Below are 26,794 nucleotides of genomic sequence, written 5' to 3'. Positions count from 1 at the left end.
ATTTGTTATGGTGAACTATGATCAGTGATCTTTGATGTTACAATTGTAATTGTTTTGGAGTGCCCATATAACACAGCAAACTTTATTGGTAAATGTTGTGTGTGTTCTGAGTACTCTACCCACCAGCTGTTCCCCATCTCCCCTTGTCATGGGGCCTCTCTACTCCCTGAAACACATAAATATTGAAATTAGGCCAACTGATAATCCTATGGTGGTCTCTAAGTATTCAAATAAAACACTTTATTTATTTTTATACAAATAAAACACTTTATTCACTCACTTTAATCACAAGCGAGAGATGACTAAGCTTAATGGGGAAAAGTATGTCAAAAACCAAGATAGGCCAAAAGCTAGACTATCTGCACCAAATGGTTTGCCAAGTTGTAAATGAAAAGGAAAAGTTCCTGAAGGAAATTCAAAGTGCAACTCCAGTGAACACACAAAAGATAAGAAAGCAAAATAGTCTTATTGCTGATATGGAAAATGTCTTGATAGTCTGGATTGAAGAGCAAACTAGCAACAACTTTTCCTTAAACCAAAGCCCAATCCAGAGCAAGGCCATAACTCTCCTCAATTCTATGAAGGCAGAGAGTGAGGAAGCTGCAGAAGAAAAGCGGGAGGCTAGTATAGGTAGGTGTCTGAGGTTCAAGAAAAGAAGTCATCTTCATAACATAACAGTGCAGGGTGAAATAGCAGGTGCTGATGAAGAAGCTGCAGCAAGTTCTCCAGAAGATCCAGCCAAGGTAATTCATGAACATGGCTACACTGAACAAGAGATTTTCAGTGCAGACAAAACAGCCTTCTATTTGGAAAAGATGTCATCTAGGACTTTTATAGCTAGAGAAGATAAGTCAATGCCTGGCTTCAAAGCTTCAAAAAACAGGTGGACTCTCTAGTTAGGAGCTAAGGAAGCTGGCCCCTTAAAGTTGAAGCCCATGTTTATTTACCATTCTGTATAATCCTAAGGCCCTTAGGAAGTCTGCTCCATCAATTCTGCCTGTGCTCTAGAAATGGTACAACAAAGCCTAAATAACACCACATCTGTTGACAACATGACAATGAGATTAATGCTGTTATCATGATGGCTAATACAACATCCATTCTGCAACCCACGGTTCAAGGAGTAATTTTGACTTTCAAGTCTTACTATTTAAGAAATACATTTCTTAAGACAGTGGCTGTCATAGATAGTGACTCCTCTGATGGATCTGGGCAAAGTCAATTGAAAACCTGCTGGAAAAGATTCACCATTCTAAATGTCATTAAGGACATTCATGGTTCATGGGAAAAGGTCAAAATATCAACGATCACAGGAAATTGGAAGGAGAGGACTGCAACCGTAATGGATGACTTTGAGGGATTTAAGACTTGAGTGGAGGACGTAACTGGAGATGGGGTGGAAAGAGCAAGAGAACTGGAATTAGAAATGCAGCCTGAAGATGTGACTGAGCTGTCTCAATCTCATGATAAAACCTGAACAGAGAAGTTGCTTCTTATGGATGAGCAAAAAAAAGTGGTTTCTTGAGATGGGATCTACTCCTGGAGAAGATGCTGTGAAGACTGTTGAAATGACAACAAAGGATTCAGAATATGACACAAATTTAGCTGATAAAGCAGCAGCAGGGTTTGGGAGAACCATCTCCAGTTTAGAAGGAAGTTCTACTGTAGGGTAAAATGCTATCTAACAGCACTGCATGCTACAGAGAAATTGTTTGTGAAAGAAAGAGCCAATCCATGCAACAAACTTCACTGTTGTCTTGTTTTGAGAAATGGCCATAGCCATCCCAGCCTTCAGCAGCCACCACCCAAAGCAGTCAGCAGCCATCAACCCTAAAGCAAGACCCTCCCATTAACAAAAAGATTACGACTCACTGAAAGCTCAGATGATGGTTAGCCTTTTTAAGCAATCAAGTATTTTAAAATCATGGTATGTACATTGGTTTTATTAGATATAATGCTATTTCACACTCAGTAGTGAAGCATAACTTTTATATGCACTGGGAAACCAAAAACTTCATTTGATTCACTCTAGTGTGATTCTCACTTTATTGTGGAATATCTAGATATTCCAAACTTGAAATATCTCTAAGGTATGTCTGTCTTTACACAGACTGTGATTCTCAGAAGTCATGTCTGACAAAATTAAAAACATCTGGAAGTCTCTTAAGGGGTCCTGATTTCAAGAGAAGTTGTTTTCTTTGTTTGTTTGTTTGTTTTGCTTTTAAGATTTTATTTATTTGACACAGAGAGAGAGAGAGAGCATGAGCACGGGGAGTGGCAGGCAGAGGGAGAAGCAGGCTCCCCACTGAGCAGAGAGCCGGTGTGGGACTCAATCCCAGGATCCTGAGACCAAGACCTGAGCCAAAGGCAGACGTTTACTGACTGAGCTATCCAAGCACCCCTCAAGAGAAGGTTTTTTTGGGGGGGTTGTTTTGTTTTGTTTTGTTTGTTTTTTGTTTTTCCCACCTGACTGAAATTGCATAGTAAATTCAGGGCAAAATATTTCTCATCCTCGATGAAGAAGCCAAAAACCAACAAAAAAGCCAGTACGAGTCAAACTCTTCTGGTAAACCCAAGGACACAAGATAAATGAGATTCAAGTCCTACACACTCAATTATAACTGCTGCTGAAACACCGTTTTGTACTTAAGCATTCAGAGATGCTTCTGCCAGTTCCAAACAGGAATCCACATGTAGCTCTGGGCTTCAAAGAATGAAATAAAACAACAATTTCAATTTTATAAGTCCTCAGAGTGAAAACAACTGAGATGTAGCCTTTTTCTGGCTGTTGTGTGTTCTAGTCCCTGCAGGCCAATTAAGTTCTTTCAAAGCCCCAGCAAGGGCTTGAAGGTTAATTAAAATGTGTGATTTAGGAAAAGCTGAGGATAGTATATAGTGCACATACTCCACCAGCTGCCTTCGAAGCAACATTTAATTAACCAGCAGTGAAGCTCAGCACCTGCTTTTTTCCCTATTTCTACACAGACACCATGGAAGCGGAGAGCCAAGGTCTCAGTAGGTGATGCACATAAAGACAGTGAAGGGAACATCTCTCCATTCCCCACTCCCAATACCTCTCCTCCCCTTAGAGATGGATCCTGCTTTTTGGTGTCTCTATTATCATACTGTCCTAAGACTTTCTCCCACAAATGACAGATCTGTCCCCATTGCCCCTCCTCCAAAGCCCCACCTCCTGCTCTCCCACCACGCTACTTCCCATCTCTTTTCTGCATTTATTTCACTGTGGCAGCTACTTGGCTACTTAGCCAGTGGTCTGCTGAGATGCTAACCCTCACTGTAAATATCTGCATGTTAACTGAAGGGTCTATATGACTTGAAAGCCCATCTGGAAAGCAGTAGCCAGTCTCAAAGACAGCCCCCAGTGATCCCTGTCTCCTGGTATCTCACACTTGTATAATCTGCTCCACATATTTTACCAGGGTTGGTCTGGATGGTCAACAGCATATAACAGAAGTAATGCTATATCATTTCGGAGATTAAGTTATGAAAAAAACTTCCATTTTAGGAGAGGCCTTTCTGGTCTTGTGGCCTGAAGAGTTCCTGCAGCCCTCGTTATGCCTTCAGAAACTAAAGACTTGCTGGACTGTTTGGCTGCCACTTCGGGAGAGATCCAGACCTAGTCCCCCCCAGGTAAGCTGCTCCCAGATTCAAAACCTACAGAAACTGTGAGAGAAGCATTTTGTTGTCTTAAACTACTAAGTTTGGGGGTAATTTGTTATGCAGCAGTCGACTGCTAATACAGAATATTGTATCTTTCCCATAGGATGGAAACATATAGCAGCACACAGAGGTGACTTGCTGTAGAGTGAGCTGAGCACCCTTCCTGGGGGTTTCTAAGAAAAAAGGACAAGGAGAGCAGTTACTTCAGGAAAAATGTCCAATCAGAGAGTGTTGCTAGGCAGAATCAGCTGCCCAGGAGAAGGAAAGAGGTAACTGCTCAGGAGACCGGCATTTTACTTTGTCACATTAGGCTTTGAAGCCTCCTCTATTCCCTACTTTCTCTCTTCCTTATACCTCAGCTGCCCTGAGTCTATAGACTGGCTACACTTTGTTTTGTCAGACACCTATCTCACATTACCTCTGTCAAGGTATATATCTCCTCTTTCTCCTAACGTTTCCTTTGAGGAGATGATACACATCTGTGTTCCTTATGCATGAAGTGAGTTTTTGTGTAATGATTCCCAAATGGTTAGTTAGGAGGAAGAATCTATGGCACATGAGTGGAAGATGTGAGTCCTGTTTGGTGAACTAACAGACTCAGATGGGAAGCTTTACTAGAATATGGATTGCTCCGCCCTATTCATGCTTTCATTCATTTCACATATAGTTGCTCAAAGGTTTCAGGCATGGGTACAGGTACAAGGATGAAGAACTAAATGAATCAAACATCCTTGCCTGAATGAAGCTCATATCGGAAATTTTTGTTCAGGAGATTTGACTTTTCCTTCTATGGCTCTGTAGTGCTGCCAGGCTGATGAATGACTGACCTGATCCGACCTTGGGCCCAACAATGTGACTTCCTTTTTGATACAGTCACTCTTTCTTATTACAGAATATCTGATATTTACTAAAGAATGTAACATCTATATGAGTTATAAAATATAGCAATAAAATGAATGTCTGTGAACCCCTTATTAATTTGTGAGCTAGAACATCACCAGGGCTGTCCCATCTACTTTTGCTTTCATCTCCTCCATCCTCCTGCTTCCACCAGAATCCTCCACCTCCTTGGTTAAGTTTATTCCTAAGTATGTTACTCCTTTCAATGCTCTTAAAAATGGGATTGTTTCTCTAATTTCCTTTTTTAAAAAGAAGGACCTCATTATTAGTGTAAGAAAACACAACTGATTTTTAAAGTTGATTTTGTACCTCGAAACCTTGATAAATTCACTTTTTATTTCTACCAGCTTTGGATCATGTACCATGACCAAGTGGGATTTATCCCTGAGATGCAATGATGGTTCAACATATGTAAATCAATTAATGTGATACAGCACATTACCAGGAAGAAGGATAAAAACCACATGACCATCTCAACAGATACAGAAAATGCACTGGACAAAATTCAACACCATTTCATGATGAAAAACTTTCAATAAATTAGGTATAAAAGGAACTCACCTTGACACAAATGAAAAGGCCACAGCCAATGTCATACTAAAACTGAAAGCTTTCCCACTGACATCGGGAATAAGACAAGAGAGGATGTCCACTCTTGCTATTTCTATTTAACATCATCTAGCCAGAGTAATCAGTCAAGGAAAAAAAAAAAAGGTTTCAAGTCAGGAAAGAAGAGGTAAAATTATATCTGTTTGCAGATGACATATTATCTTATATGGAAAACTTTAAACACTACACACACACACACACACACAAATATTAGAACTAATAAATTAGGTAAAATTTTAGGACATGAAATTAACACATGAAGATCAGTTGCATTTCTGTGACTGTCTTTTATGATAGATTGGTGGTAGGGGGCTACTTTGATTAGTGGGAAAGGTCCTTGGACTGAACCTCAGATAAAGGGCTGCCTGCCCACCTATGGTACTTTGAAATCAGTCTTGGGTATAGGTGTTTTTTTTGGGGGGGGGTGCTGGGGTGATGTGCAGGTATTTTACATAAAGCACTGTGCAGTGGAAATAGCATGAACTTTGGAGTCAGTGAGACCTGAGTTCAAGTTTTCTTCCCACCACTCCATATTTTCTGACTCTGAGAAAGCCATTTTCTCTTTATGAACCTTAGTTTCTCATCTATAAAATGAGGCTATTAATATTTACTTCACACCTTTATTGTCTGAATAAGAAATGACATGGCATATATGAATACAGACGGCCTCAAATTTAATAGAGAGTTCCATATAATGCGGCTGTGAGTGGTGGCCATAGTAGAGTAAGTATTAACAGTAAAAGCAAAAAGCTTTATCAAGGTTATATTAAGTTTTATGTCTTGGGTACCAAGCTCTATGAAAGAATTCTCCCCCTCCAAACACTGGGACTTTCAGGACTCTCCTCCTTCCCTAAATTCCTTAGAAACTGGACAGGAAAGATGTAAGCATGTAAGTATGGAAAGAGGTTAACAAGGTAACAAGTATATCTACTCCCCATGGTGCTCCTGAACTCAGTCAAACCCACAGTAGATTCCATGTCTTTTGACTGAGAAGCAACATGGTAGAGTTGGAAAAGTATGTTTGGGTACCAGATGCCTGGGGTTCTAATGCAGTCTCTGCAGTTTGCTTACAAGCAGTGTTAGGAGGGTAGTTCCATTCAGACCTGCTTTACTCACCTATAAAATGGGAATAATATCTCATCCATTGCAAGCATCAAGTCAGGTAATATACATAAATCTTTAAACACAGTTCCTGTCATCAGGAAAATCCTCGCCAAATATTAATACTCTTTCTTTCTGTTCCCCCATCTGAATGACACAGCACAACTCTAGTAACTCATGGAGATTTAGAAGTAACTCCAGGGCTTATTTATGATTCAAAAAGGAGGAGAGGTATATTAAAACCCATTCAGATGTGCAATCACTTGTCAAGAGAGAGGAAATCCGTTCTTTGCCCGAATTGTTATGTTATTTGTGTTTTACCTCCAAATAACACTTAAAATACAGAGGATTCAAATAAACCAACAAAATTATTCAAACCACAGATGAAGCATATATGGGTTTTTAACTATTACTTATGTAACAAGGACTACCTCTACGGAAGACCTAGTGATGAAAGGGAACTTAGAGCAACACCTCCAGGCTAACTGTACATCCCATATGGAAAGCCCAACTAGAACACCTTTTAGAGACAGAACAATACTAGAATGCCTGGATTCAAATCCAAGCCTTCCCCTCATTAGTTGTAGGACACTGGGCAACAAACTCTCCAAGCCTCACTCTTTCCATTTCTTAAAATGGGAATAATTATAATATATAACTCATAGCGTGAGAATTTTTTTAGGAAAGAAAAAAACGCTTTATGTAAAGTGATTATTTATACCACTGCCTGGTAATTTAGTACATGTTAGTGGACACTATCATTTTCAAGTGGCCACTGAGCTCTAGCTTGAAGTTTCAGGAAAACTCAGGACACACAGGTCTCTCATCGTTAGATAGGGCTGGTCCTGTCGTATAACACAGATTAAAGGGAGGATATTCTTTACCCACCCAGGTGGGTCCCCTGATGCTTTCTCTCTCCTGTGGCTTCTGCCGTGAAGGTTTCTAGCCAACCTCCCCACTCCATTCCCCAGCTTTCCTGCTCCAGTTTACTAGTGACCTTCCTAGAGTGCATCACGCAGCATTAACCAAGTGCTCAGGATGTGGCCGAGCAAAATTGGACCAGGGTTGCCACTAACAAAGAGTGACACTGAACCTGTACCAACAAAGAATCCCATTGGGTTAGGTTTTGTTTTGTTGTATGCAATATTATAAGATCAAACTTATTTGGTGCTACATATAGGCCTTATCTCTTAGGTTTTTACCTTATTAGTTGATTTCAATGTTCCATCTATTCTGTCCTCCTAATAACACTTTGAATTCTACTTTTCCCACTTGTGTGTCAGCTACAAACAAAGCTACAAACGAAGTAAGAAGCTTCATCCAAATCATGAAGAAAGGGTATTTTCTTAAATTGCTGACAGTAAAGAGGAATGGTGCCCCACCTCAGTTTGTGTGACAGAAGGAGGGGTTGAGGCACATTATTGACCCAGTTTACCAAGGATAGGGTGGCCTGGAGTAATCTCTGCAAGCCAATAAAAGCCATTAATCAACAGCAAAATTAATTTATCCATTAATCAATCAATCAATCATTGGGGAGATGCCTGAAAGAAGAAATGCCCAGGCTAAAATTCACACTGGGTAAGAAATGACCAATATCAGATACTCTGAGAAAATGTTTTATTAGAGAACAATCATTCTATTCCTGAACAAGGTTAAAAAAAAAAAAAGTTATGCAAAACAGGAAAACTGAAAAAAACCCTTAGAAACTGCAGTTAGTTCATAATTCACTATGATCTGCTAATACTTGCAGGACTTCTTTTTTAAAAAATGTTGGAAGGAAAAGACTGCTGTGACTCATAACAGATATAGATTCTTAGGCTACATGATTTACACCTTCCATATATGAAGATAACTAAGAGACATAAAAGATGGATTCATTTCCCTGAGGGATTTGTGTTAGAATTAAGGAGAGAGAATGAAAACACATAAATAAAATACAGTCATATTAAATACTGAGGAGAACCCAAGGGAGACCAAAAAAAGGGGAAGTAGAGAGGAAAGCAAAATATTATTGAAAGCCTACCGACTATGTGACAAGTGATTTCCATCCATGATCTCTTTTACTCCTTGCCAAAATTCTTTAGTATAAATAACCCATTTTTATAGATGAAAAAACTGATGCTCAATGAGTTTAAGTAATTTTTTCAAGGCTCACAGGTAAGAAGCCAAACATGACTCAAAGTAGGTTTATCTGCCTCTAAATCCTACACTCCCTCAGTGCAACAAATTGCCTCCTTGGGTTACAGTCCATCTGGGGAGAGTGGATATATACAAATTGGACAAAACAAATTCTGCCAAAGAATCATTTCTCAAGAATATCTGTTAAGCCCTAGGATGGTGCATGATGGTGAGTGTAAAGGACAGAGAAGAAAAAATGGCACCTCCAAAGTGTAATGGCAACACCACTGCTGAGGGTCAAAGTAAAAGGTAAAAATGCTTTTAGATGAAAGATTGAATCAATTTCTTTCTGAATTACTGAATCTAGGATGATAGTGATTTACACAACTTAAATTCTTTGTAGAGGAGACCAACAAAAGCTGGTGAGAAAATAGGGCCTAGAGTTCTGAGAGGTACTTCGACATTGAGGTAGTTGCTGAACTTAAGGCTCTCACTGACCAAGAGCAGAACATAAGAGACAGAGTACTGCTGAAAATCTGTAATTATGTAACTAGTGGGTCCAATGAAAGGTCACCAGAAACCTTCTGAGACGTCAGAATGAGGCAGAGTCAACAAAAGCCAAAGTAGGAGAGGGTCTCAGGTGTGATACAGTCCATGAGTGGCTTCAATTCTCCACCACTCCCTACACCCACATCTCTGCCAGGGTCTCATCAGTAGTGAAAGCACTTCTCTTCCAAAGACTTGGGGTTTATCACTGTGACTTGTTTTGACCAATGGTATATGGGAAGAAGTTACAGTGTGCCAGCCCCAAGCCTGGCTTTTGAGAATTTTACATGTTTCTGCTTAGCGTCCTGCGTCTCTGCCATTACCATAAGAAAAACACGGCTCAGCTTTCTCACTGATGCTAGGAGGAGAACAATCAATAGAAGAGCCTCCCTGGTCGAAAGTACAGCAGAGCCCCTCCGGCAGCCACAGCCTGAAGAGAGCCACCAGCCATGTCCGTCCTAAACCAGATGAACCCCTAACAACCTTCAAAATGTGTGAGCAGTAATGCCTAATTATTGTTCTACATCACTGAGTTTTTGGTTGGTTTGTTATGCAGTTGCACCTAAACATCAGGTGAGTTGACTTTGGCAAATATGTCAGACATAATATGGAGAAAAGATTATTGAACTTGGAAGCAGGTAGTCACTAGAGATCTCTAAGAATAAATGATACTTCAGGAAAATTTAAGCTCGAAAATTAGATTTCAGGGTATTAAGAATAGCAGAAGAGTCTAGGAAATGCAGTCGTAAGTAAAGAAGATTTATTTGAGAAGCCTCGAGGTTAAAATAAACAGGATAATTGTTAGTGGGATAATCAAACATCATATCCCAATAGAAGTGTCTTGTGCATATCTGGAAGGATGGGAAAGAAATCCGTGGGGCGGTCAAGGGGGGCACCGGGAGGCTGATGATCGTGGAGCACAAGAGCCTAAGTGTGGGGGGAAGGGGCCCCAGAAAACAGACAGAAGTGAGGTTCAGCACAGAACACAAAATTAGTGATTCTGTAATCATCAAGGAGACATAATGAAGGAACTAAAGTCAGTTTGAGTCAATAGGCCACACTTCATGGACGGGGTGTTTTCTCCAGTGAAATCCCATGAATGTGTAGACAGCAATCTGAACAGGACTCTGAAGAGGGAAATATCCAATCAAGAGATGTATCCAAAGAGTTATAATAGAGTTTTCATGGTAAGAGAAGGAATTTGACATTCCAGTCCACAGCTTTGAGTCTTTCAAAGTGTTTCTAAGAGGGGCACCTGGGTGACTCAGTCTGTTAAGCATCTGCCTTGGGCTCCAGTCGTGATCCTGAGTTCCTGGGATCGAGTTCTGTATCGGGCTCCCTGAAGAGTCTGCTCCTCCCTCTGCCTCTGCCATTCTCTCACGAATAAATAAATAAATAAAATCTTAAAAAAATAAAAATAAAAACCAAAGTGTTTCTAAGTGGCTAGTCATGATATCAGATGGGGATGTGAGTTTCTGGGGTCTCAAGGAAAGAGGAGCACACGGTGTTGGGGTATTAGCAGAGAAGCATGGTACACCATTACTGTAGGCTGCCACCAGCCCCCCAGGCTAACAGAAGTTGCCTGTCTCAGGGTTTCTAACACCTGGAACTCTGAGGTTTCCTTTTTTTGGCCTAACTTCACAATCCCTAGCCAACTATATGAATGCATCTGTCTGAAGGTTTTTTATTATTTATTTATTCTTAAAGATTTTATTCATTTATTTGAGAGAGAAAGAAAAAGAGAGAGAGAGAGACAACAGGAGTAGGGGGAGGGGCAAAGGGAGCAGGAGAAGCAGGCTCCCCTATGCAAGGAGCCAGATGTGGGGCTCGATCCCAGGACGCCAGGATTGTGACCTGAGCTGAAGACAGCTGCTTAACCAACTGAGCCACCCAGGTGCCCCGAAGGCCTTTTAAAATGGCGTAATAAGACTATGGAAAACACCTATGAACAATTCATTGATGAGGCTGGTTCTATTTTTGATCACTGGTTTGCACTGTTGTGCCCCAAACTAGCTGAGACCAGTGCATCACAGCCATGTGAGAAAAACGGAATAGGAGCCATCTTCCAAAGGTCTCCTCTAGGCAGGACTGCTGCTGACTCACCAGGAGACAGAGTCAGCACCACGGTGCCTGGGCTGTCACCGGCAAGCTGTTCTGCCTCATTTCCACTCTAATGGGGAGGCAGGACAGTATTTACTATGCCTGCTCTGACACCACTGGGATATTATGAAGCCTTCCCTGCAGCACAGCACTCCTTCTGGCCCTCCGCCCCAGACTGCGTGGGGACTATCAGCGAAAAACTGAGACCCAGATGCTTGGTGCCGCTGGCCCATCAGCTGCATCCATACTTGTGATTCTGGCCAAAGTTACCCCCAGAGCACCGATCAGGTGGGCAGAGCATAATTGTCACAATGGGTTCGTGCAAGACGAGGAAGTGACGCTGTTTGGGGTTTTCCAGTAAAGGAAAAGCAGACACACTGCAATGTGAGATGAGAATTCGGCAGTCCGGCCTGCTCAGGACCGTCATTTCCAGCGGTGTGCCACAAATGCTGCTTAGGGGAAGGAAGAAGCATGTAAGGCAGACCTAGCCCTGAGAGCGAGGACACCCCTAGCGACCCTCGGTTCAGATCTGAAAATCTGCTGTTGCAGCATGTCAGCAGGTTTATGACTGGAATAGACTACATTAGCATTCCTATTCCTACAATAGCATAACTATTCCTACAATAGCAGGAATAGACTACATCCACCAAAAACTTAGAGCAGCTCCCTAACCAATGAGTGAACAATCTGTGCTGGGTATTGTTTGTTGGAAATCAGAACCTTCCTATCTTTTTAAGCTCTCTTCTGCCCTGCAGGGATGAGAAGCTCAAAACCCACAGTTCCCAAACCTCCTTGCCAGTGGGCCCAGCTCGATGTGGCTGATGAAAAGCATTTGTTTGAGAGGAGGGAGTTCTTTAATAAATGGTAGTCAGGAAAGGCCTCCTGGGGAAGGTGATCTTGGAGCAGGGATCTGAAAGAAATGAGAGAGTGAGTCACGGAGCTGTGTGGAAGAAGAGCTTCCTCCCGGCAGTCTTGGAGGCCTGAACATGCCGAGTCTGAATGAGAAAATGCTGTGGCTGAGGTAAAGTGAGCCATGGGGAAGAAGAGAGAGGTTCAATCCGAAAAGTGAGAGGGGTCCCTATTATGGACAGTCTTATAGATCATGGAGAAGTTTCTGGCTTTTACTCTGAGGAAGATGGCAAACAGCTAAATCATTTTGAATAATACCTGTCATTCTGCTTTTGTACTAAGGAGAAAACTTTAGAACCTTATTAGACACCTCAGCAAAGAAGATACAAAGATGGCAAATAAGCATATGAAAACTTGCTCCCACATCATAGGTCCTCAGGGAAACATAAATTAAAACAGCACAGGGATGCCACTGTACTTCTACTGGAATGGACAAGTGCTAGCAAGGATGTGGAGCAAGAGGAACGCTCATGAACTACTGGTGGGCAAAATGGTACAGCCACTTTGAAAGAGGGTTTGCTGTTTTTGTTTTTTTAAAGATTTTCTTTATTTATTTGAGAGAAAGACAGTGAGAGACAGCATGAGAGGAGAGAAGGTCAGAAGGAAAAGCAGACTCCCCAGGGAGCTAGGAGCCCGACATGTGACTTGATTCCAGGACTCCGGGATCATGACCTGAGCTGAAGGCAGTCACCCAACCAACTGAGCTACCCAGGCGCCCCGGTTTGGTGTTTTTTTATGAAACTAAACATACCCTACCATACAATCCAGCATTTACTCAAAGAAGTTGAAAACCTATACTCACACAGAATCTTTCATACAGATGTATACTGCTTGATTCATAATTACCAGAACTTCGAAGCAACCAATATACCCTTCGGTGGGTGAATGGATAAACTATGATATATCCAAACAATATGTCATTCAGCATTAAAAAGTAATGAACTACCAAACCACAAAAAAAAAAACAAGGAGGCGACTTAAGGGCCTATTATTACTGAGTGAAAGAAGCCAAGTAAGAAGGCTATAAACTATATGGTTCCAACTAGATGACGTTCTGGAAAAGGCAAAACAATAGAGACAGTAAAAAGGTCAGTGGGTTGTCAGGGGTTGGGGAGGGAGAGATAAAGAAGAGATTTTTAGGACAATGAAAATATTCTTTATGATGCTATAATGGTAGATCCATGTCATTACACATTTTGCCCAAACCCACAGAATGTACAGCGGCCAAGAGCGAGGCCTAACATCAACTATGGACTCTGGTGACGATGGTGTATTAATGAACATTCATCAGTCGCAACAAAGTACCACTCCTGTGGGGACTGCTGATACTGGGGGAGGTGAGGGAGGTGTGGGAGAAGGGGTGAAAGGAAATCTCAGAACCTTCTGTTCAATATTGCCGTGAACCTAAAACTGCTCTAAAAAATAAAGTCTATTTCAAAAAACAGAGCACGAGAAAACACAGACATAGCATTTTATCCTCAAAAACCACTCCGCAAGCTACTTCCCACCAGCCCACTACTCCTCCAATATAATCTACTGGCTTCTTGAGTTTTATTTGAAAACATCAGTTTTTGCCATCCTAACAAGCTGGCTTATGAATGATTGTGAATTCTAACATCAGGCTCTTACCAGAATTTTCTGCAAATTGCAGAATAAAAGCTTAGACCCTGGATGGGCTACAAGACAATGTTAGATTTAAGGAGAAGCAAGAGATTCAAAAGTAATAAGAAGTTCATGCAAAGCAAGTAGATGCCTGGATTTGGCTGAGACAATTCCTCTGGGAAGAAAGCCCACTTGATGTTAGAAAATCTCTCCCTGGAGGGGGCTCCAGCCCAAGACCTTTGAGAGTCCCACAGCTGCCCTCCGTTCCACTGTGCTGAAGAGAGCCTCCAGATGAAGAGGTGCTCTCATGTGAGGACTCACTTCAGTTCTTAGGGGCTGCCCACAAATACTATGCTAAGTAAGACTTGCCCAAGCGTAGGGCCTCTGGCACAAAACCAAGCTTCTGAAACAAGAGCTGAAAACCAAAGAAAATCGCAAGAAAGTGCTAAAAAGAAGAGGTGAGGAAAAATGTGGATGAGGAGTGGGGGAGGGGAGGAAAAGAGGAAAAGAAAAAGGAAGAAAGAAAAGGATTTAGACTATCCCAGGTAACACTCAAATAAAGGGTTCTGTGAGGGGGGGCGGGGAATATCCCCGACAAAACAAAGGAGAGAAAAATGTCTGAGTTTCATTAACTGACCTTAGCGAGAACTCAAGCAAAGAAGAATGCCAGGCTGACTTTAGAAACTTTCTCAACTGAAAAGATGAGAGAGGTTATTAGAGCTTTTATTTGTCGCTTGGTTCAATCAAACCCTTTCCCCAGTAAGCTTCTCATCTAAAGCCCCATTTGGGAAAATAACATCTAGTCATTAAAAAAAAAAAAAAAATCTTCCAGTTCTATGTAGACATGAAAATAGTTTAAAACGCCAATTGTACAGCCAGAATTCAGAGGGCTGTTCACACACAAATAACCCAGATTTTAAAGAGGCACTCCTGGCTCTAACAGCTCACCTTGTCGAGACCCTGCTCGCCCCCCTCACCACACAGTGCCCACCACACTCCTGTGGCTCCTCCCACGGGCTCTGCATGTCCCACACCAGCCCATCCACACACACCAGCTTGTTCCTCTCATTGATTTAAATGCGTGACACACGCTGAATGGGGCCATCAACATCTGGGGCAGTCTTCTGCCTCAGTTACTGTGTTTGTGGCACAGCGGGAGAAACACTGAACACCTCCTGCCCCAAAGGACACGGTATCTGTTCATCTTCTAGAGATTCTCACTATTCAGAGTAGGTATGTGGACCCCCAGCATGAGTATCACCCATTTGTTAGAAATAAAGAACCTCAGGTCCCACCCTCAAACCTGCTGAATCAGAGCCTGCATTTGAACAAGAGTGGCAAGTGAGCTCTGAGAAGTCCCGTTCCACAGAGGCCTGCTTTAGAGCCACACAGAGCCAGGCATCAGATAAAGGGACTGTTTTCTTAAGTTCTAACCGGAAAGAGTCCTGAGGACCTTCTTTGATATCCTCACTCTGGTATCAACTTTGGACTTTGGACATGTCCAAGAGAGGGAAAGGCAAGCTAGCTGCCTCCTCACTTGTGCCTTTTCTAGTAGCCACAGTAAAATGTCAAAAGAAACAGGTAAAAATAATTTTAACAATGTATTTTAACCCAACAAATACAAAATATAATTATTTCAACATGTACTTAATACAAAATATATTAAAGAGATATTTTACATGTTCTCTTATACTGTGTCCCTGAAACTCAGAGAGGATTTTATAGACAAGCACAACTCCTTTGGGCTCACCACACGTCAAGTGCTCAGTAGCCACATGTGGCTTGTGGCTTCAGTACTGACCTGTGTATCTCCCAAAATTGCTGTGCATCAAAGAACATATGTTAACAGACATTCTGAGCACTAAATGCTGACATTTGGAGAAAATTTATATATTAAAGATCACTGGAGTCTGTTGTGAGTTTTGCAAACTATCGTGGCCCCCAATTTACTTTGCTCCCTGAGGATGAGCCATGAACTGCACACACGGCCACACGTGTTTGTCTTTGGTGCCATGATTTGGTCTCTGAAGAGCACAGAACGTGCTGTCAGGATGCACACGGTTGTGTTTTTGACCATATCCTCATGGAAGGACTTTGGCCGAGTCCAGTTTCACTGTATAGTCTCAGTTTCCTTTGTTCTCTAAAGGAAAATAATCTCTCTTCCGTGAACCCCACAAAGTTGTTGCGAAGATAAAACGAGTATAATAGGTGTATGTAAACTATTACAGATTATGAATTACTGCTTCTTGTCCTACTTGCATTTATTAAACCTAGCATGCCCTCACATAATTCAAAACATAGATAATTATAGGTCTTTTGATGTTTTAGTACATTTCCTATTCACTGCTTCCGCTAGCAGAAAGCTACTTTTAAGGTGTTAAGGTTGAATATGCTGCGCTGTGCTGTCAGATGGGATGCCTACAGACACTCCCTCTGCTTAGAGAACATGTCCTGGGCAGACTCTTTCTGCAGGGGGCAGAGGAAAGCCAAGAGAAATTGAGACGGGAGCTGTGCCCAGAACATGGACTTGGAGTGAGAAAGAGCAGGTAAGAATACTGGTCCCACAACTCACCCTCCAAGTGGTTTTTCTTTCTGAGCCCCTGTGTCCCCATCTATGAAATATGTTCCTGCCTAGAATGGGAGTGGGCTTTACAAGAGAAAATCCTGTACAACACGGACCACTGTACCCAGCCCAGCGTCCACCCTCATTAATTTGTAACTGTTTTTCTATTATTTCAACACAGCAGATGTCTGGCATGTCATCTGGAGAGGGACAAGCTGTGGTGAGGTTCTAAAGTGGCCTGGCCGTTCATCTTGTTAGGCGGTTTTGTGTGGAGGCTGTTGGCATCTGTGTTTAGCAGGGACGGGCTCTCGGTTGGCGCTCAGCTTTATGACTTCAAGCCACTTAACATCCTGCTGGACAGAATCATTATTTCTGAAGAGCTAGAGAAGCAGCTCATGAGATGGATGGCTCCCTCCAGTCTGGCCAGCTCCCATGGGGCCTCCCTCACAGCATCTGGTCTCTCACAGAGAACCCTTCTGCTTGATTGATTTGGGCAGCTCTAGTCCCTCCTCTTGAGTTCTCCCTTCCTGACTATACTCTATGAGTTTGTGATGGCGATGGTATCCTTCTGGGTGGATAGCCATAAGAAGTCTTTTCAGCCCACCTGGTGGGGAAGCCTCTGCAGGAATGAGAGCTTCCTGGGGTGGCCTCGGAGCTCTACACGGAATGGATCAGGGCCAGAGGGGCACCATTTGCAGGCATTTTTAACTGTAACACTGAGCCTTGGAGGATAGAAGCCTGAGCAACCAACTGTCCTGGTTGCTGGAGACTCCGAAGGTTCCCTGGAATGCAAAACTTTTGTCAGATTATTGGGAAGCCTAGATGATAGATTTCATCCTAAGGAGCAGCTGGGTAGAGCAGGGCTTCTCCAACTTTAGTACACATATGAGTCACCTGGAAATCTTAATAAAATGCAGATTCTGATTCAAGGTCTGAGGTGGGAAGTTGAGATTCTTCATGTCTAACAATCCCCCGGTAGTACTGATGCTGGGATTCACAGGCCACGCTCTGAGTAACACTGGGTTGGCGTACTTGCACAAGGCTCTGGAAAGGCCTGGGCTGGCTTCCTGGCCACACCTGTTCCCAGATGGGATTCTGCGAACTGCACTTTCCTCAATCATTCTACTTTTCCTGGCCCTGAGAATGAAACCCATTGTTCCTAACCCCCTCATCTTCCATCATCCTAGAGAGCCATGGTCCCCCACTGCCTTTTACCTTCCCTATTCATACCAGTGCTCACACTTTCTCATAGTCCACAGTCACAGTCAACACATACAAGTTTCCTCTTCTCATTTCTCACACCTCCAGGAGTGGTGATTCCAAGTCACCACTATTAAAGCTCCCCCTCTTTTCAACTTGCCCACTTCACCCATTTCTAATGTAAATTTGGATTTAGCCCTCATTGTGCTACAAACATTCCCCTTGTACATTAGTGTGCCCTAGTTGGAGGCTTTCCCGCCACAGTAGACAGAAATCTAAGCTGATCCCCAGGATTTCTAGGCCCCAGGGTACGTGTACCGTCTGCCAGGAATGCAGTCAAACACCAATCTAGGTGTTAGGAAGAGATTTTGCAGATGTAATGATTTTTCTAATCAGCTGACTCTAAGGTAGAAAGATGGTGACCTTTTGGTGGGTCTGGCCTAACCAGATAAACCCTTAAATGGGACAGGGCCTTTCTTGGCATAAGAGATTAGAACTGTAAGAGGGAGAATCTCCTTCGCAGGCTTTGAAAACAGAGAGTACATGTGGAAGGGAACTGCAGGGTATTCTGGAAACTGAGAATAGGCCCTGGACACCAAGGAAACAAAGATCTCAGTCCTCCCACTGTAAAGAATTAAATCTGGCCAACCACCTGAACCAGCCTGGAAGCAGATTTTTCTCCATAGCTTCCAGATAAGAATACAGACCAGTCAACACCTTGATTTTGGATTCTGAGACTCTGAGCAGAGGATGTCATTAATCCATGCCTGGACTTTTGATGCACAGAAATTATATATGATAAATGGGCAATGTTTTAAACAACCAAATGTATGATAATTTGTTATGCAACAATGGAAGATTAAGATATTAATGTATCTACCTAGATTACCAAAACAGGAGAACTTATGATTACCAGTCAATTTGGCTAGAATTTCACTTGTATAATTTTTTCCAGGAATCGAAGTATACTGGGTCAAGGTATGAGTGAAATGATATGATCAGTGCATTAGAAGAATGTTATAGAAGTGGTGGACCATGGCATAAAACAACACCCCTGATTCTTTTCTGATCTCACCTTTTACCATTTTCCCCTCACTTCCCCTATACTAATCATACCAGCCTCCTTACTCTTCCTCAAATACGTCTTGGGTGCACCTCCCTCAGAGCCTTTGCACATGCTGATCCCTCTGCTTCCATCACTCTTCCTCCAGGCAGTTGCAGCACTCTGTTCCTCAAAGGCTGTAGGTCTCCATTCACAAGCCTCCTTTTCACCACATTTACAGTGAACATGATTGGTCACACATGTGGTCAACTATTTAAAATATCAATCCTCAGGGACACCCGGGTGGTTCAGTCAGTTGTCTGCCTTCAGCTCAGGTCATGATCTCGGGGTTCTGGGATCGGGCCGAACATCGGCCTTACTGCTCAGTGGGGAGTCTGCTTCTCCCTCCCTTCCTCTCCCTCACTTGCTCCCTCTCTCTCAAATAAATAAATAAAATCCTTTTAAAAATAAAAATATTAAAAAAATAAAATACCCACCCTTAAACCCTTCTCCACCAACACCCACCAACATTCATATGTATGCCCTGGCCCCCTGCTCCCCGACAGTTATCAATAGTCATTTATTTATTTATTTATTTGTTTGTTTCCCCCTCTCCTCTAGTAGAGCCTAATTTCTGGGAGAGCCCAGTTTGATTGTCTCTTCCCTGCCATAGTTCCAATGCCTTTCAGAGATACATGGTGGGCCCTCAATAAATATTAGAGATGGGGATTATTGTAAATTGTGTGATATAGGAAGGCCTTCTGTAAAAGAAGACAACCATGGTTAGCCAGACTGCAGGACACATCAGCCACAAAAAGAAAATGCTTTCTGACTTCAAATCCCTTTATAATGTCTTTCTATACTACTTATAACTTGTAATAATAGCCTGATGTACTTGAAAATGCCTACGTGTCTACCTTTTCACATGGGTACCCAGGCACACACTCGTATACACACATTCATGCACATGCACATGTGTACCCACACACAGCTTAGTAACAAAGAGTGAGCACCATATATGGGGGGGGATTGATGAGGGGGAGGGAATTCTCTACAAACCCTGAACAGCACAGCAGCCACTGCCTGAGCACAAAGTAGGGGAAACTTCTGTTGATGGGAAAAGTGGTCCTGAGCTTGGACTCAACTGAACTTGGATGAATTCACCAAATCTCTGTGTTAAGCACAACAGAGAAGAAAGTACATTTCTTTCTTGGCGAAGAGGTACTTTGACTATTCCACGGTGGCCTTAATTTAGTGCTAATGGATTAATTTCCAGGTTGCACGTCCTCTCTCCTTAAATAGCACTTAGTGTAATTGATGCCAGGTTAATCACTATGCTAGCCACGGGAAGTGTCCATGGGGCAGGAACCACATGCTGTCTCACCTGTGCTTAAAGAGGAGAATGTCACGCCTCTCTGAAGAAACAAGGATGCCTGAAAACAGTGCTGAGTCTCAAATGAGATCTTGGAGAAAAATAAAGCATGAAGCAAAATGTGGCAAAGAGACCAAACACTCACCAGTACCTAAGAATCAGAGTGAAGATGAGGGGGATTCGTTTTTTTCTTCTCTATATTACTAGGTAGTTTCCAAAATCATTACAATAGGTACGTATCCAATTTAGAATTACTGACAGTACAGTGTTATGGCGAAAAAAGACATATGGAAAGTATTTCCAATCTGAGTTAGGACTTATCTTAGTCTGTTAGGGCTGCTGTAACAGAAGACCACAGACTGGGTGGCTTATAAGCCATAGAAACGTATTTCTCATAGTTCTGGAAGCTCGGAGGCACAGTAGACTTGGTTTCTGGTGAGAGTCCACTTCCTGGTTCATAAACAACTGTCTTACTGCGGTCTCACACGGCCTCACATGGCGGGAGGGGTCAGGGAGCTGTCTGGGGTCTCTTCACTAAGGGCACTGACCCCATTCAGGAGGGCTCCACCCTCATGACCTCATCATCACCCAAAGTCCAGCCCCGCCCCTCCCCCATTCTTCATACCATCACATTGGGGGTTAGGCTTCCACATATACATTGTGGGGGGACAAATAAGGAACAACAAGACTCTACGGAAGCACACTAAAATGTTAACAGTCGATCTCTCTCAACACTGAGATCATTGCTAAATGTTATCCCTCCCCTCTTGGCTTTTTATTATTTTCCAAGTTTTTGATAGTGAGCATGTACTACCTTTTCAATGTAAAAAGAGTTGGTTAATTTTCTAAAAATTGCTACCATCCTATTTTTACAAAAACGAAGCATTTTTTTCATTTAAGTACGTTTATGTTAAACAGGTTTCATCTCTGATTCCTGGCATACACTGAGAGGGGAAAAGTTCTTACCTTGGAAAAGTAAAGGGCATGTTCCCTGTAAAGTGTACACCTTTTAGCAAACTTGCCATCCCATCCTCCCTCAGATTTTCCCCTCACTCATTGAAACAAGTCAGGCATGGACAGCTACATGCCTAGACTTACACTCATTTGAACCCAGGGCTGAAGTGACCTTGGAGATCATCCAACGCCACCCTCTTTCCCAGCAGAGGAACAGAGTTCCTGAGACAGGATGGGATTTGCTCAAGGTCATACTGTATTGGTGACATCATAACAAATGCAAGTCTAGAATCTTAGAGAAAACACGTTTTCTTTTTTCTGTGTGTTCATGCTGCTTATTCTTTGGACTCAGATATAAAATCCTTATGAATTCCAAGCATAATGACTTATATATAGTAGATTCTCAATAAATGAAGATTTAAAGAATAGAAAAATTAACCAAAAAAAGTTTTGAACCTGAATGATTAATGCTTTAGACAGGGAAAAAGAGGCTCTGAAAATAGATATAAATTCCTTTTCCTTAACCTGATAGGAGGAAAGAAAAAGCAAAGACAAAACTATCTTAAAAGTAGAACATCTACCCGTCTGTGACACTGGTTGGCATCAGGTGCTAGGAACTGTTAGGTCCCCCAATAATGGGTCCATGATTAAAGGAACGAGACTGATACAAAGCGAAGGTCAAGCAAAGCTTTATTTTGCACCAAGCATCAAGAATCAAACCGAACGTTCGGGGCCGCACCTCTTACAAGAGAGGGCAATCCTTCTCGGTGGTTTCACAGACTAGTTTTTAAGAGCAAAGGCCATGCGGTCGGGCCTGGCCACACACAGGTGGCCAATGAAATTGTAACACACAGAGAAAGCTGCATAGTGATGCTAGGTGACCAACTGAATTACAATTTACCTTATAGTAGATATTTGAACTAGCCTATCACCTTGGTTAGAACTGGCACCCAAAAGGCTCCCAAAAGGTGGGGCCCATACTCCTTGGTAGCTAGGGAGACAATATGCAACCCCCCTCTGATCGGATGTCTCCATCTGGCCTGACCCATCCTTGCATCTGGGCTTTGTTACCTGGGGCTGGTTTCCGGGACTTGTTTTTATGGAAGTCCCCTGGGGGGAGGGGAGCAGGGACAGTTTAAGGGTTAAACAACAAGGTTATTGTTTAACCTGGATGAGAGCCTCTGGCTAAATAGGTCCTTACAGGAACTGTCCCCAGAGAGGAAGCCAAATGACTCTGATGATGGAAACACATGGGGAGGCCTGCAAAGATCCTTCTTCAGGAGTCCAAAGAACTTAGATGAAATGTAAAAATGTCTCTGTCTCTTCCTGGTGGGTAAGACAAAACCTAATTCAGTGGCCACAAGGGAGCTCCTGTAAGCAGTTGATGGAGGAGCTTCCAGAACCTAGTAGGGTATCACTCAGCTCAGTAAAAACCAAAGTGGTCAACACCTGACAGACTTCAGGTAGTAAACGAAGGTTTAAATGTACCCTAAAGGCAGTAAAAAGAAGAGAAAGAACATTTACTCTCCAAAGTAGGAAAGGTTTTAGAAGCAAAGAGAACATTTTCAGGATTTAGTAAGACTTACGAATGACAACACACAGGCTTCTCCAATGACTGGATGTACATAAAATGCAAGGCTAGTTTTTCTTCTGTCCTTTCAAACCAACTAGATTCTCCTCAGTAGCTGGGCTTACTCTGTGGCACAGTCATTTCAAAAGGACTTGGAAAACCACACCACACCACTCACAGACATGGCAGCTACCAGAGTTGATAGAAATTTCTCTACCATCCCCATTATGAAGGCCTCCAATGCTAGTTTTCATATTTTCCCATCCAGAGAGGCCTTTTCTGAAGATTTCAAATTGTCTTTTTAACCTCAATCTTTGACCCAGTTGAAACACAATGCAAACAAGACAAGCACGGTATACCAGATGTCCTTTCTCTAAATGTTTTCTCTCCTATTCTAAAATGGAGGGTTTGAGTTTTCTTCACAGGGTAAGAAAACAAAAGGTCTCTGAAGACAATACTGTAGCATTGCTGTCCTATGTGTCATGGGGTGGGTATAATGGACAAAGATATCTATCTAGTTCTCATAGAGCTCCAATTTTCTTAGATGCTTCCCTTATTGGAGGACAGGATTCTCTTCTCAAGATAATCTCTATTTCTCTTATTTACTAACATCAATACCTAGACTAATTTGGTAAAAAGACGGCTCTTCTGACAGAGCTATCCAGGTTGAAAGGAAATATATCAAGGGCTTTCATCTTTAGGAAAGGGTCTTAAATACAGACATGGCTTAATATGCATTCATTAAGTACTCCGTGGAAGACAGACTAATGCCTCTTCCCAAAGATATTCACATCCTAATTCCTGAAACCTGTGAAATTGTCAACTTACATGGCAAAAGGCACTTCACAGATGTGATTAAACTAAGAATCTTGCAATTGGGAGGTTTATCTGTATTTTCTTCCTGGGTTCAAGGTAATCACATGGGTTCTCATAAGTGAAAGGTGGAGGAAGGAAAGTCAGAGTAAAAGAAAATGCAAAGGTGCTGCAGCCCACTGCTGCTACCTTTGAAGATGAAGGAAGGGCCACATGCCAAGGAATGCAGGCAGCCTTCAGAAATGCAAAAAGGCAAGGATACAGATTCTTCCCAAAGCCTCCAGAGGGCATGCACCCCTGCTGACACCTTGATTGTAACCCAGTAAGACCCTTTCAGACTCTGACCTCCAGAACTGTGAAATATCAAATCTGTGTTCCTTTAAGCACTGAGTTTGTGATCATTCATCTCAGCAGCAGTAACAGGAAGCTACCACAGAAGCCCACTGAAAAGAACATTTGAGAAGTACCCAAATCATCCTTCATCCCTTTCTTTAAAGAGAAGATTGACAGAAAAAGCAACCCCAGAGACTTCTAGTGTGAACTCTTCCACCAGCCTCTCCCAACAAACCCGTGCCAGAAGGACTTGTAAGATCAAGCACATAGAACCACGACCACCCCCACTTGGGCTAATGGGCATTTCACAAAGTCATATGCAATCAGAACAATCAATTCTAAATGATAGAGCTTTTTGTTCTGCAATTCAGCTTTCTGGCCTCCTTTTCACTCCAGATTATAACAAATCCAAATACCTCAGTAGCACATGAAACAAAGACATTGCCTAATGTGTAATTTGGGAGGGAATTTAATGATACATCTGTCTGTTTTGACAAAGCACAGTCTTGAAGTATCTATTTAAAATAAAATCAGCAGATTGGCAGCGATTAAAAATGAAAGTCTATAAAAAGTTTAGGGAAAAAAGCATTAAAGTCTAATAGCTCTTGGTTTATGTGCCAGCACTATAGTAAATATTTCTAGCACCAAATTTCTCTTCTAAAATTTCGGCATTGGCTACTGCAAAAAAATGCCACCATTAAACACATACCAAAAATCCATCTTTTATAAATATTAGACAATGAATCTATCTGGGATGCAGTAAGACTGGGTATGCATAATATTTCAAGATGTTTTACTGGATGTTGCTAAGCATTATCTTTCAAACCAGTAAGGTAGGAACAATAAGCTTTTACTTTGTCTGAAGATTGCCTTGAAATCTTTTTGATACTACACTAATGTTATTATGCCTGAGCAATTTATTAGGGAATGTTGGAAGTGTGTGAGTTTAGGATGCTCTAAATGATCATTTGGAAATATACTAAATAATCTTTTTATATCTGTTCTCAAAAGCTTTAATATAGTTTACACCTTAAAGCAATAATGTACTGACAACCAGAGCTACCAAAATGAACTTTTAAGTAATTTAGTCATGAAATTGCAGAAAGTACCAGTGCCTGAATGGCACTTGTAAGAAGTCTCAGGGTAAATCTGCATATGCGACAGCCTCAGACCCAGAACCCCATCTTAAATCACATCCCAGTGCAGACCTCAGTCCTCTCTTGAGATTCATCTTACTTTACCTTCTGGCTCCAGTTATGCTCAGTGTCTCCTTAAGTCCCCTGTGTCCCTTCCCCAACTTCACTTACTGAAACTGCTAGAGATTTGTAAGAATCCAGTCCTTACTTTGTATCTTTTAACTGGTATTAACCTGGTAATACAAATTCTCTTATATGAGCTCCTTATGCTATAATGAAACCATACCATCAGTGACTCTCCCAAGAATCACAATGTGAACTTCAAAATAATTTTACAGCTTTATAAAACTTGTTAATTGTATAAATGGCTACAGATGGTTTAAGGCTTGGCATAGGACTGTGCAAATGTGGAATTTTAATACCTTTGTTATTTTTTCTACTTCCTTAGAATATAGTTGTCCAAAGCTTCTCCAAGAAGAAAATACAGGGAGAATATGATCAAAGAAATCATGTTTATTCATTTATTTAATATATATTTATTGTATATCTAGTATATATTATGTCTTGTGCTAAGGGTTGAAAATATATTGAGGACAAGATGGACATGCTTGTGGCCTTTCTCCTCACGGTCTAAAATGACTGCTAAACCACCAGCCATCAACAAATGCATTCCAGTCATTAAGATGTAGAGAGGAATAAAGAAGAGCATTCTTCCCTCTGTAAGGGAGGAACTGTCCACATTATCATTTAAATCTCATTACAAAAACTGGTTTCATGTTTCCACTGAGTTGCAAGGTTGCTAAAGAAAACAGATTCTTAGCAGCATGGTTAGTGCCCAGCTCAAAATTAGGGCCCTTAAAAAAAAAAAATTAGTGCCCTTATTGCTAAGGAAGGAAAAATGAATCTTGGAGGTTAACTAGCATACTCTGACATAGTAACTTTATCCCTTTATATTAAATAGCACATAGCCTGACTTCAAGCATTGGAAAGTCTCCAGTTAGTCTGAATAGTAATCAAGTATGACAACACACGACACAGCTTTGTAATATATAAAGTGCCACATAAATGTAAAATATTATCATTGAAGTAAAAACCCACTAGCTGTTAATTCAGGAAATTGGCACTTGAAACACTCATGGTCTGAAAGATGTTTTAGGATAGAAATAGATCAATCCCATAATAGATTGACTTATTTTCTGTTAACAGTTCTTTCAACTTCAGGTTTATTTGGTTGCTAACTTTTACAGAGTTATTTCTATTAACAGACTGTTTTTCTTTTAAAAATATTTAAGTGTTTGGGTGCCTGGGTGGCTCAGTGGGTTAAGCCCCTGCCTTCAGCTCAGGTCATGATCCCAGGGTCTTGGGATCGAGCCCCATATGGGACTCTCTGCTCAGCAGGGAGCCTGCTTCCTCCACCTCTCTGCCTACCTGTGATCTCTCTCTGTCAAATAAATAAAATCTTAAAAAAATATTTAAGCATCATTCTTGTATAAAACACTTGTCCTTGGGTTTCTTTCTTGAATGCATTGCATATTCTCCTTATTCATCAAAAACGACTCAGGGATCATTCAAGATATGCCTATTGAGTACCTACTGTGAAGCAAGCACTGTTCTAAGTCCCAGATAATAGAATACACAGTCCTTATTTTTAAATGCTTTCAGAGTTTATATTCCAGTGGAAGAAGAGAGAAAACAAAGAACAAAGAAAACTTTAGTCTTGCATTTTCTGTGAGTGATGCAAAGAAAAAGAAACACCAGTTAATGTCCCTTGACGTCTGTGATGATATAACAAACATAACGTGATCATTAAATAAACAGGGGGGAAGGGAAATGGAGCTGAATGGACCGGCTGAACAGGGGGTGACTTTATGGTAAGGGCAGGAAAAACAATAGAGAAGGGAAAAGCTGGCACATGTTCACGAGAGAACACTGCATTATGAAATGAAATGTTCACGAGAGAACTGCGAATCGTGATAGTGCAGAGTGTTTTGCTGATGAAGGTGTAAGACTCGTTGGTTCACCAACTCCAGAGCTTCCAGGGGAGAAATCCGAAAGTGGCCCCGCACACGGAGGGCAAGGACAGACAGACGACGAGGCAGCCCCTCAAGACGGGCAGGAGGTGGCGGGTTTAAGAAGCAAGGGAACGGACACAGGAGTCTTGTCTCCAGAAGCCACAAGGTGCGGAGATCGCCACACCGGTCGCCCAGAAACTTCACGGTTCACAGCGACGTCTTACCTGGGCTAA

General features: G+C 41.9%; 1 pseudogene; it reads left to right on the top strand.

Annotated features, from left to right (window-relative positions):
* Nucleotides 1-311: 311 nt before the first annotated feature.
* On the top strand, nt 312-26,794 carry LOC106006687 (annotated as a pseudogene).

This window comes from Mustela putorius, unplaced genomic scaffold (genome assembly GCF_011764305.1).
Source record: "Mustela putorius furo isolate JIRA1106 unplaced genomic scaffold, ASM1176430v1.1 tig00003834_pilon_pilon_pilon, whole genome shotgun sequence".
Classification (NCBI taxonomy): Eukaryota; Metazoa; Chordata; class Mammalia; order Carnivora; family Mustelidae; genus Mustela; species Mustela putorius.
This window is presented reverse-complemented; position numbering and strand designations above follow the sequence as displayed.